The sequence below is a fragment of the Diceros bicornis genome, chromosome 34 (assembly GCF_020826845.1).
Source record: "Diceros bicornis minor isolate mBicDic1 chromosome 34, mDicBic1.mat.cur, whole genome shotgun sequence".
Lineage (NCBI taxonomy): Eukaryota > Metazoa > Chordata > Mammalia > Perissodactyla > Rhinocerotidae > Diceros > Diceros bicornis.
The window spans coordinates 15,949,239-15,962,607 of NC_080773.1; positions in this window are offsets into that span (position 1 = coordinate 15,949,239).

A 13,369-nucleotide genomic window follows, 5' to 3' on the forward strand; every position below is an offset into this window, starting at 1 on the left:
TAACCATTAGTTCTTGGTTTCATTCCCCCACTGTCAGTTGTTCATTCCAAAATCTTGTGGGATTAAGGGCGTCATCTCAAATCTGGCTACTGCCGGCTGAATGGAGGCATCCTAAGGGGATCACGGAACGGAACAACTAGACCTGTCTGGTAAAATGACTTTTAGTGGGTTTTTTTGGTAGGGTCTTTACAAGGCATTGTAGTAACATATGTTGTAACTTTACGTATAAGTTGTACCAACAATAGACATCACAACAGAGACAAATACCAACAAAGATTACAGTAATCAGAATTATCAGTAACTTTTTCCCCACCAGGTCATCCCTGAACCCCCAAACCAGGAAGCACTGATGATGTCATCACAGGTTCGGGTATCTTTTGAGTGGTTTACATAGAAATAGGCATGTTATCATGGTGATCTCTCTTAAGTTTATATCAAGCTTTTGTTTGCAGGGCTTCAGGAACAAGGGTGTTTTCAGTTTTCACTGATTGGAAATGAAAAGGACAAGAAAAAATTGACAACCTTACTTTGGAGATTTGTAGCCAGATATTTCAGGAGACTAGAAGAATTTAGGACCTAGTCCAGTTTACAGGTAGAAAACAAAACCTTAAAGACAGTTAACAGAACCAAAATCCAATATCCACAAATGTGTATTATAATTTTTATTGAAACATAACTTTTCTCTCTAAAATCACCCTCATTTTTACAAAAGACAGCCAAATTAAGACTCATTGGTTAGTAAAGTAAGTCTAGTTTTAATAAACTTGGCCCAATTATTTACATAAGTACAGCAATAATAACAATCGATCAAATAGGCTCTTTTAAATCTGCTTTGCTGGAACTTTTTATAAGAAATCTCATATTGAACTTTAAGGGCCTCTCAAGGCCAGGAAAATCAGGCCAAGGACATGGCATCAGACTCTGCCTGCAATACCTAGGGATTTGGGTGAATTCCTCTTTTCTCAAGGTCCCCAAAATGTCCTGAGATTCTCTGCACCTGCCAGAGAAGTGACATTATTTACTCACCTGGTAAGGTTTCTGGGAATCCTGTAAGCAAGGTACCAGGCTAATATTTCCAAGCGGCTTTATTCCATAAGTCAACATTTGTCCCTTAGCTTTCTTGTCATATCTGAGTTGGCATGTTTTTCTCAAGTATGAGATTCCAGTCAAAACCTTTGTAATGTAACCAATGTTTCCAATTGTGTCCTGCTATAAGGAGAATAGATTCTTATTGAACTTATGTAAATAACTATATTGCCATGAAAATAAGAATACTTATTCAAGAGTTTTTAAATTCTAGAGGGATCATATAGGGAGAAAAAGATAAATGTTTCATTTAATTCCGTTTACAAATTGCTATAAGTCATTGTTCCTTAAGAGAAAAAGATTTCCTTAAATCTAGAAAAACAAAACATTTAAAAGATCACCAATATTTTAAACAAAAAGTCATAAAATTATAATTATCCTCTTCAATTTATTTAGTCCTATGTAATTAATTTTTAATCTTGATCTTCTATTAGCAGTTTTAAGAGGCCATCAGTTTCTCCATTACAGTTCTGTGATTTTTATTCACCCAGCTGAGTTTCATTATCTGAAAGTTTATCAGAGACCTTCATTCTAGAGCAAGTGTCAGAGATCTTTCCATGAACCTCTCTGAAGATGAAACATATTTGCAAAAACATCAGAGTAAAACAACAACTGCCTGCAAATGACAAAATACTCAAAGTGGCAATTGACAAAGAAACTTGGCTATTTCTGTGACATACAACACTTTGAGATAATAACTAGAATTATGACTGACAACCAGGACAGATCAGAATTTTAGGAGTGTTATATAATTTTAAGTACTTACATTAATAACACTTACCTATATAATCTAAGAAGGTTTATTGTCACTTATTTGACAATGCTTTTTACGTAATTTAACATACCAAATAACTTTAATCTCTTTCTCTTTGTAGAAAGAGAGAACAAATTTTTTGAGAAGTCTCAGGGCTTATTGGAAATGCTCAAAGTTTCCTTTTTAAGTTAAAAGAAAGACTTTAATTTGGGGGGAAGTTCATCAAAAATATCAAAAGGTTTTAAAACACTTGGTCAAATAGGAAACAATGCTTAGTTATCCATTCAATCACGGTGACAACAGAAGATGCAAAGGCAAACAGAGAGTTAAAACAGTCAAAAAAACCTTAAGGGAGAGAATTTGGTCCTTTTGAACAGAGGAAATTATTTTAACAAAACATAGATTTTCTATCTGTTAGGTAAACTTACTCAAAGGTAAAGAAAAACATTTTATAACCCCTTTATCAAGAACAGACCAAAGTTCAAGAAAATTATCTTTTTAAGAGAGAAAGCCAAATTCAAATTTTGTACCTGCTTACTTTTGATATTGAAACATTTATTTAATTAAATTTATTTCAATCTTAGCCAACTTGACCATACACAAAACTCCTCAGGGTTTTACTTCCACAAACCTTCTGTCACTTATTTTTTACATTCAGAATTTGTCTCATGATTTCTTTCCTATTTTCTTTCCTAGTACTTTAGGACAAATTTATCTTTTTAAATAAAACAAACAAAAATATCTCTATTATTTATACCTTCTTTACTGAAAACATGCATTTTACTTTCCTTGTATGCAGACTTTCTAGAAATACGTTTTCTCATAGAAAATTTCTCAGCATGAACAAAACAGTTTTATCAATAAACTCAAGCATCTTTCAGTTTCTATGAGTTAAAAAACCAAAGGCAGACAAATCTATGCTTAGTCATCAATTTATAATATTTTCTTTTATGGGGGAAATGACCTACATACCAAACAAATTTTTATCATTTAACTTAACTTAGTAAAACTCTAAAGTTTTAAATTACCGAAAAAGATTTGGAAGGTATTTTTCAAGCATATATATTATAAAACATAATTATTGTTTGGAAAGTATTTTTCAAGCATACATATTATAACACAGAACAAAAACTCTTACCTATTTTCATCTTCCTAAATCATTCATTTTCAACAATTATGTTTAGATTACTCATAAAAACTTCATGTGACATTAAAGCATTTAGCCATCATCTTGAGTTGTTTTAAGTACATACATCATAGCACACAATTATTGTTAAAAAGTTCCCCCAAACCTTTATCCTTATTACATCCCTTTAGTTTACCTGTTCCCAATGATTATATTTAGATTGCCTACAAAACCCTCATGAGACATCAGAAAAAATCAGCTATTGTTCTAGGTTATTATTTTTTGCTGACAAATTTTGTAACAGAGATAACATGTTTGTACCATATCCAATGCTGATAACTCTGAAAACGTATTTATTTTAACCAACCAACAAATTTAAACAAGCTTTTATTTACCAAAGATAATTTTATATCATGTTAAATAACTGTCTTTTGGAAGCTTTTGTATATTAATCAAAGACTGCAGTGCATTGTGAGAGGGTTCGTTTCGAGAGCAGGGCTGCTGACATCCCCCACTCTGGCATGTTTAATTATTTAATTGTTTTCTTTTAAAGAGGCAGTAAAGCATTCCTGGTTTCATTGACACACCTCAAAAGAGTAAAACAGGCTTCCTACTGGTTGTTTAAATTTATAGCCAGCTTTTTCCAATTTTATTTGCAAATACTCCAGTTTGGGTAAACTGAAATTGCCCATTTTGGCCGTTTTCTATCTGGAGTCTAAGAAATATTGTGGCCATATGTTGTTACAAAAGAAAACTATCTTCTTCTTGGGCATGAGCTCATAGGTGAAGTCAGCCTACTTAGCCAAAAGGTGGCCCAGATGGCTTTTCTTAGGGACAAATGGAGTTCCCCCCATTTCAGAATTACAACCATACAGACACTCAGACACAGATAGGATCCAAAACAGAACAGACAGTCAGACGGGGATCCCAAACACAACAGACATTCAGGCGGGATCCCAAACAGAACACACAGTCAGATGGGATCCCAAACAAAACAGACAGGCGCACCCAACAGATTCTGGGTAGTCCTATACTATGTTTCTTGTTAGTCAGCACCCAGACTGAGATGGGGATACTCCACCAGGATGTCCCCTGCAAGAGACAGGGAGTTCATGCGAGGCCGGGCCAAAGCAACTTACCCTACTCCAGACTGAGCCCGTCAACTCACCAGAAGCAAAAACAAACAAATCTAGAGCCTGTTTCCTTACCACAAGAAATGTGTCTAGGGCCAGCAGTGCCAGGTCAGACAGAAAGTACTGGGGACAGTCCCTAGGACAAATCACCTAGGGCGCTGCTGGACTGCTTCCCAGGAAATCCCGGTCATGCTCAGGGCAGTGGAGCCATGGGCAAGGAGCCTCCTGGCTGGCTCACCAAATCGTTATGGAACACAAACACAGGTTTGTTTACCAGTCTCGCAGTATGGCCAATAACTGAAATGTCAGGCTTGTGGCAAGGAAAGCGGTTTACTATCAAATGGCAGCCAGACGAGGAGATGGGAGTTAGAACTCAGATCCACCTACTCGAAGGGAAAAAGGTAGAGATTTTCACATGCGAGGGTTTTAGGTAGGAGAGGAGGAGCACGTGGCCTTGCTGGTTGGCACCTTCCCACCAGCCTTCGTTTGGCCTTGAAGACTGAATCTTGATGTCTGGACCCTGAATTTCTGGGAAAGACAGCTCACTCATATACTAAGGAGCGACAGAAAGACCTGGTTAGTTTTGAACAACAGTTGATTACATTGAATATGCACAGCTGCAGTTAGCAAAGTTTATCTCAAAGTTTTTGCTCTAGGGAAGATTTTTTAACCCCTTAGTTCTCAGTTTCACCATGAGCACTGTTCCCACCTGGACCCCACAACCACCAGCCAAGATGCGGTGGGCCTGGGAAGTGCCAATCCCTACGTGTGGTGCTCATCTAGGCTTAGAGGCACTTTCCCATAAGGAAGCCCTGTTTCCAATACCTGGCCCTTCTCTCCGATGTCCAGAGAATTACCTGAGGCATAGGGTTTGGTCTGCTTGGCAATGGAGAGTGGTATGGAGCCTGGGTACTTCACGATCACTCTTCTGAGTGCAGAGAGGCCCCTCCATATCCCCACATAGGCACCCAGCTCTTCAAGGCGTCCACCATCGGAGGAGAGCCCAGACCCAAGTACCTGGGAGACTGTCTGAGGCCTCAGGCAATGAGAAAGGGAGACCAACCGAGGTTTGCAAAGAACTGCTCTTCTTTAAGAGCTGGGTAGTGAGAGTAGGAGACAGAACTAGGGAGAGACTAAGCCCCAGATGGGAAATAGGACAGTCTCTTCCTTGTGCCCAGGCGAGAACTCTACACAAAAGCTTCTGCTTCCATCTGAGAGAATGAGACAGGGCTTGATATTCAGCTGTCCCTGTCTGCTGACCCTCTGCTTTGAGGACAGCACCAGACTGGGACCCATATCCTCAGCTAGTTGAGGAATCCAAATCCAGGGCCCTGGGCCTTACCTCTGTCCATAGCAGAGGCCACCTGTGGGGCCATTTTCCACTGAGGACACCTACCTGCTGGGTCCCCCTGTTAAGAGTTGAGGTCTTCCAGGCCCCTTTGGAGATTCAAGTCCTAACTTCTTTCACCCTGCTGGTCCTTGCATCTCACTGCCATGGGTCATTGACCACCTCAGGCCACCACAAACGGGTCCCGCTGACAGGGCTCTCAAGCTCCCAGACTCCGTGGCCTTCTCCTGTGGAGTCCAACAAGCAAAGACTTTTGTTTGGAATGCTGAGATCCCAACTCCCCACAATCCTGCTCCCCACCTCCTGCACACACCCTGGTCCCCCCATATTGAATCCACTCTGGGCCCCACCAACAGAAGATTGGGGCCCCCTTGTAGTCCCAGACCAGTCACAGCTATAGCACAGCCCAGACCCCCCCATCCCTCTCAATACCTCAGCCCCAATTTTTGCTAACCACAAGGGCATCACACCCACAAGAAGCAGCATGTGTTCCTGTCATCCCCACTCCAATTCAAACCTGAGCTACATCACCTTCTTCCACTATTGTGATTCAAGCACTCCCAGATTTCTGGCTCAGCCATCAAGGAGCTAGTGGTCACCATGGGAGATTCTGGAGCCTCTCTTCCAAGGAGATGGAGGCCCAAGACCACAGAGGACCCAGGAGGAGGCCAGGCAGGTTCCCTTTGGACATGAACTACCCTGCTCTCCACACTGGAGAGACAGTGCTCCTATCAAATCCTTTGTCTCCTGCCTGAACACCCACTCTTTCCTGCCTTTGCCCCGAGTAGCATAATTGCCAGGAAGTCATGCTTCCTTCCCCACCTCCCCCATTTGTCCAGTGTGTAGATATGGATTTGTTCTCACATAAAATATTAAGAGGTTGCTTTATTATCATGGATATTGCCATATTCTTTCTTGTTAAAACTCATATAGGAAGATGTTTGTCTGCAGAAGGATTTCCAACTTTGGAACTACTCACATTTTGGACCAGATCATTCTTGGTTATAGGCCATTGTCCTGTGCACTATAGGCTTATTGGTATCCAGTAGATACCATTAGTTCACCCAGAGGTCTGACAACAAAAAATACCTCCAGACATTGCCAAATATCTCTGGGAGGAAAACTCAATATAGTTGAGAACCACCGAACTAGACTAAATATTTTTTTAAAGGCTAAAACTAAAAGAAGATAATGATTAATGAAAAAAACAAGATAGACGTTAGGTGTGTCACAATGCCATTTGAATAAATACTAAATTATATTTGGAGCACAATAGGGAAGATCAGAAACCAGGTAGGAGGTCCTTTGGACACTTTGCATGTTCTGTTCTTTGCATCCAAAGCATTTTTAAATACTGTTCAAACATGAATCTCATGGATTTCCCTCATTATAGAGTCAGAAAATACTGCCATAAACTAAACTAGGTCACTTCTCCAATGGAGCTCACTTTCTAAAAGGTGTAAAGACAAAAGATAACCACGTAAATAATTATATACTATGTCAGTTGAGGATATGGGCTATACAGAAAAATAATATCAATTGATTCATTTCTTCTGAGGAGCTGACACTGGCAATTGGGTGGGAAATTCCTTGTTATGTGGGACATCCTGAGCCTCTTACGACATTTATTTTCTCTCACCCCACATTCCTAGTTCTGGAAGACCTAGAAAGTCCCTGACAGAGCCAAAATACACCCCCCAAACACACACACACATACACACACATTTCCAAATGCTCTCTGAGTGGGGGGCAGTGCCATCCCCAGCTGAGAACAGCTTTTAAATATTTAATGTTTATTTCCAGGCTTTTTGACCTTCTCTAAGGGAGTAGGGAGCTGAATAGGGAGTTTCCAGGGAAAGTGAACAGGTCTGTGACCCACTGGGGATCACCTGGAAAGGATCTGAATAAAGAGGATCTTTCCCATCATTTGCACTTTTTCTGCTCATGGAAATTTTCTCTTAGCAGAAATTCACCTCAAACTCCAGGTACATTCTTTCCTAGGGCACACAGGGAAAATATTATGTCTAAATTATCCCAAAACCATCACTATTTCCTGGAAAACAAGAATTATGGTGGCGGAATGCGGTGGGGACAATATTAACAGGAAATGGTGAGATTCACAAGAGCCTCTGCCCAGCCAGGAGAGCACTGGGCTATTCTCAAACCATGGACAGCTCCCAGCCTCTTTCCATTTGCACAGGCAGGTAGAGACAGGAAAAAAGAAAATGGGGCCAGCTGATGTCCACACAAATATGAGCAAGGAAAGAGCAACCATAGGTGATGGACTCCTCATGGATGTAATTTCTACTTGCCCCCTTCCCCTGGTGTCCTGAGCACTCCTGCCCTCTTCACCCCAAGAGCTGGGGAAAAGGCACACATAAAAACCATCAACTCTTCCAAAATGCCACCATCTGTTTCATCTCATCTTCCCCCATGTGCTCCCTGTCACCTGCTCCTTGTCATCCCATTTCCACATACACAGCCCCTCATAACTCTTGGTCCACCTAGACTTGCTCCTGCTTCCCTGCATCCCACACAGTCACCGTGTGGAATGCCCTCGCCCCTTTCTCCATGACCCTGTTCCTTCCCCTTCTTTACAGTCAACCTCATTGGTCATCTTGCCACCAGTTTATCTCAACGTCCACTGGTGGACCCAATGAGCCTCCTCTGACTCTTCTCCTTTGTTGTGACAACATGCTCAGGAGCAGTTACCTATGCTCATCTCATGTGTCCTATAGATCCCTAAGTTCCCAAGAGACCGGCAGGATGAGCCTAGTCCTGGTTCTCAACAGACCCTTCACTCCCACACAAGGGCCTGAAAGGAAAATGGTTATAGGTGTTCAGAGAATGAATAAAGGAAAGAAAGATGGATAACTGGGTGACACCTGCATCTGCTCCCATGTAGTCACTACAAGAGTGCTGCGGAGGTGCAGAAATGGACATTCATGTACACTCCCAGTGGTGCACTGGTGCCAGTTTTATACAAGGCAATGTATAGGTTCCTCTCCTAAATTTTTTGTTTTGAGATAAAGTTCACATAAGCTAAAATTCACCATTTTAAACATTTGTAAGTGTGGCGCCAGGGGAATGTGGCACATCTGGTCTTACCAGAGTTCTACTGTGCTGCAGGATAGACCCGGGGTCCCAAGAGTCCTGCATTGACTGTCCTTGTGTGCAAGAGGTCAGAGCGCATCTCTGCCCAGGGATTGGTGTCCAGAGCACTAATCTGAACGCTGGTCAGACAATTGGTCCCAAGCTTGACAGAGGGTACAGGTCCCCTCATATTCTCTGGAGGGTGACATCGGGACACACAAAGGTGTCTGTCTCACATACAGTCACACACACCATATATCACACACCACATGCACAGAACTGATAGACTCACTTGACCTACAAATGTCCTCATGTACCCTGAGCATGGAGTCAAGGAGGAGAGTGACCACCATCCTTAGACAAAATGATAGATGTGCCTTTGCTGGAAAAATGTCCCTCTTTTCAGGAGAAGTGACATCGTGTCCCAGTGTGCAGCTCCCAAGGAGAGCTGTGCTGAAGAGACATGGGTCCCATCTGATGGGGTCGAGGTGAGTCTCCTGTAAGTGCAAACACTGCAGAGTTCCTTCTCCTTGCTCTTTCCCCCCTCATAGACCTGCCCAAGGAGCCTCAGCACGTTTTTCCCTGCTGGGACCAACATGAGCATCATGACTGGGGCAGGCTGTGCTGATTCTCACATGGAACCCTTTGTTGTCTTCTGTTCTCAGAAACTTGTGGGGTAATGGGGCCCTTCTTCAGACCAGGCTCCCCTCTGTCTCCCTCCTCCTCTGCTTAGGGGGAGACAGAGGGCAACCTCTCATCAGCAAATGAGTCTCCCTTCTCATCCTCATCCTTCATTTCCCTTGCACGGCATTCTCCTGCACTCATCTAAAAGGATGACTTTTCCATAGGACTTTGACCAAGGCAACCCCAGACACCCAGCACTTCCACCAACTCTGTCACGTGAGCCCAGGGAACAGCTGGGAGTAAAGGCTCCAAGGGCACCCACATCCTCCATCATCTACCTCCTTGCACTGAGATTTCTGTCACCTAAGCCCAAGTTCCCTTCAAGTCCAAAGGCTCAGCACAAAGGACCTCACACTCCCCCCAAGGCATAGAACATTCCCAAGGAAACAGACATCCTCAGAGAGAGGACTCTCCAGACTGACCAGAAGGCGATGTCCATGGGCAATTCCTCACCTGGCTCACTCCCCTCAGCTACTCCAGAGGCACTTGGGGCTCTGTGTGGGGTATTCTCTCTCTCCTATGGGATTCCATGGGCTGGGAAAGCTCAAGGCCTTTTCAGAGAAAAATACCTCCAAGTCCTTCCCACTCAATTCACCAGGGCACTGCTAAGTTTTACGTCTATGTCTGTCTATCCTGACAGAACCATGAGGTCTCTGCATCAGAGAATAGACCATTTACTCAGAGACAGAGGAAAAGCTACAAAGCGTAGGGAGATTGGTGTGGATTTATCATTTAATACTTGTTCACCCACTCTGGGAGAGTTAAGAGGACACACATTTCACCATGACTGTGAGATATGAATTTGTAAGGGAGCCCCAGCATCCTTGAAGAGCTCTCTGATGGCTTTTCTCTGTAGGACAGAAATTACAGTGGGAACTTCCGCCACTGAATGGGGAAACCTAAACACAATGGGGGTAACTGGGTCCTGAGGTATCAGGGCCAAGAGATGGCATTTAATCACCAAAGGCAAGGTCACCATAGTGACCGTGGTCACCATAATGGACAGCAGAGTCAAAGCAGCAATCAGAATAGTGTGATTTATAGAGACCAATGGCATTGGCTAGTTGATCATGGTGTTCCTAGAAATAAAATGGATGGGAAATCTACCAAATTCTTACTTGATCTACATAAGCAGAAGAGGTCTAGGTCAAGTTAATGGAAGTTTAACTTGAATTATAGAAACAGACTGTTACAGTTCCTCAATCAATTCCCAGACTTGAGCTAGTTTAAAGACTCAAAACACCTTGAATAAAGAGGAGGCTCAGTCCCCTTGAGGATGATCCACTGTACTGCCAAAAATGTATACTGTTAATCTTTCTCCGAGGCTTCCTCTGAAAGACCCATGGCCTTTTACTAGGGTGATTGTGCACTGGGGAAAAGGAAACAATCAGACTTCTGGGGGCTTGCTGAACACAGGCTCTGAGCTGACACTAATTGCAGGAGACCAAAAATGTCATGGTGGCCCACCAGTCAGAGTAGGGTCTTATTGGAGGTCATGTGGTCAATGGAGTTTAACTCAAGTTTATCTCACAGTGGGCCCCGAAGCCAGCGTGTGGTTATTTCTTCAGTTCTGGAACGCATTATTGGAATATATATACTCAACAGCTGGCAGAATCCCCACATTGGTTCCCTGATCTGTGGAGTGAGGGCTATTATGGTGGGAAACATCAAGTGGAAGCCACTAGAACTGCCTCTACCTAGGAAAATAGTAAACCAAAAGCAATACTGCATCCTGGAGGGATTTCAGAGATTAGTGCCCACATCAAGGACTTGAAGGATGCAGGAGTGGTGATTCCCACCAAATCTCCATCCAACTCCACTATTTGGCCTGTGCAGAAGACAGATGGCTCTTAGAGAACGACAGTGGATTATCATAAGCTTAACCAAGTGACAACTCCAGTTGCAGCTGCTATACCAGATGTGATTTCATTGCTTGAGCAAATTAACACATCCCTTGGTACTTACTATGCAGATATCAATCTGGCAAATACATTTTTCTCCACACCTGTCAGTAAAGACCCACTGGAAGCAGTTTGCTTTCAGCTCTCTAGGCCAGCAACACACCTTCACTGTCCTATCTCAGGTGTCTATCAACTCTCCTGCCTGTGTCATAATTTAGTTTAGAATGATTTTGGGAGCCTTTTTTTAGTTTAGAATGATTTTGGGAGCCTTTCCCTTCCAGAAGACATCACCCTGGTCCATGACATTGATGACATTATGCTGATTGGACCTAGGAGCAGGAAGTAACAACAACTCTAGACTTATTGGCAAGACGTTTGCATGTCAGAACATGGGTAATACATCTGACAAAAATTCAGGGTCCTGCTAACTCAGTGAAATGTCTAGGGGTCACTCTGCTCTCTACAATTCCATCCGTGTCCAGCAGAGGGAGGGCAGCAGAGCCTCGCTAGGGGGCTGCTGACCTCCCTCAGCATTGCCCACAGCCCAGCAGGGTCTGTCCCTCGCAAGCCTCACTCAGTCCACTGTCCTCCTCACTCTCCAAGCTCCCCACACTGGACTCTCTCAGCACCCCCATCCAGACAGGCGTCTTCCTCCCTATGTTCAGGTCCCTCTGCAGGCAGCTCTTCCCTCCGCACCCTTCATCCTTCACGGGGTGAACATCTACTCACACTTCAGGTCTCTGCCAAAAGGTTACTTTCTCAAGGTGTTGTCAGTGATTCCCAGACCAGCTGAGACTCCATTACATGCTCTGGACGCACCAGACACTCCTTTAACAGCCCTTCTCTCGATTACAATTAACTCCTTAGTTCCACGATTTTCACTGAGTGCCTGTCTCCCCGTGAAAAGGTAAACTCTGTGACCCCAGAGCCACGTGTGTCCTGTACTCTGTGGAGTTCCCAGGGCCCAGATCAAGGCCTGACACATCACAGATGCTCAGAAAATACTCATTAAATAGATGAAGGAAATGACACAACAGAAGCCTGTCATCCTTGTCTGACATCTGGGGGTCAGAGAACATTCTGCGTAGACATCGGGCACTGGCATCAGCATGGGAGGAGCCCATGGGATGGGCGTTTCCCCTTGCAGAGTCAAGAGAGAGGACAGGGGCCTCCTAACAGCGGGAGGTCGAATCCCTATTCACTCCCAGAAAATCACACCCCCTCCCCATCTCTACCTTGTGAGTGACTTCTCTCCTCAGAGGGCCTGAGTCAGCAGCCTGTGTCCTTCTTCTTCTCACAGACACTTGACCTGGTACAAACTCTGAATTCTCAACACCAGGTGGACTTACCACCAGGAGAAGAGGGAGCCCCATCTTGACCTCAAAATAATCAGGGCAACTCCCCAACTCCAGTGTCGCTAGTCTACGGGGACACCTGGCTGTGGTCCCATGAAGGCATCTCATCAGCTCAAGACATCCCGGGGAATGAGAGGAACTTACCACTCAGGATAAAACAGGAGAACCAGGATCTGCATTTGCTTCCGTCTCAGAGGGGCTGAGGGTCCAATGGGCACCTCCCTTCTCCTCACAGAGGAACCCACGGGATCCCCTGTCTGAGTCTCCACGTGGAGTTGCTCCAGCTCCTGTGCCCTGTGGGTAGGCCTACAGCAGACGACAGACAGGGACACAGGTGACTTGATGCAAGACCCCAGTGCTGTGATGGAGGAAACAGGACAGTCTGGCTCCAGCTCCCAGGCCGGTATCCTCTCCCAAAAGCTTCAAGAGACACCCCACCAAGCCTACTCTTTAAATCTCAGGGACAGAGAGCTCATCCTGAGACAGCACAATCCCAGAGGACAGTTCTTCTGACACTGGATCAGGAATCCTCTGGACAACATCTGTCCTTTCCTTGGGTTTACCCTGCACTGAGATGCAGTCTGGCAGCCTGGGATCCCCAAAGCACAGGAGACAAACTTACCAGCCTCCCAGCCTAGAGATCAGAGACTACCCCTGTCTAGGGCTCAGGGCCCCCTCACACCCTCTGGAGCCTGGTCAGCATCCCTGTTGCAGCCCCTTGACATTGGCCACAGGTCTCCTTATGCCCTCCAGGGGGTGACATTGGGACACAGAGACAACACACAGGAAATTAACACATGAACCTGGCTTTGGCTAAGGAGGCGAAGAAGGAACCTGATTTCCAAAACTCCCTCTAACAGACACTTTCAGGCCCCTCCTACACACCTGT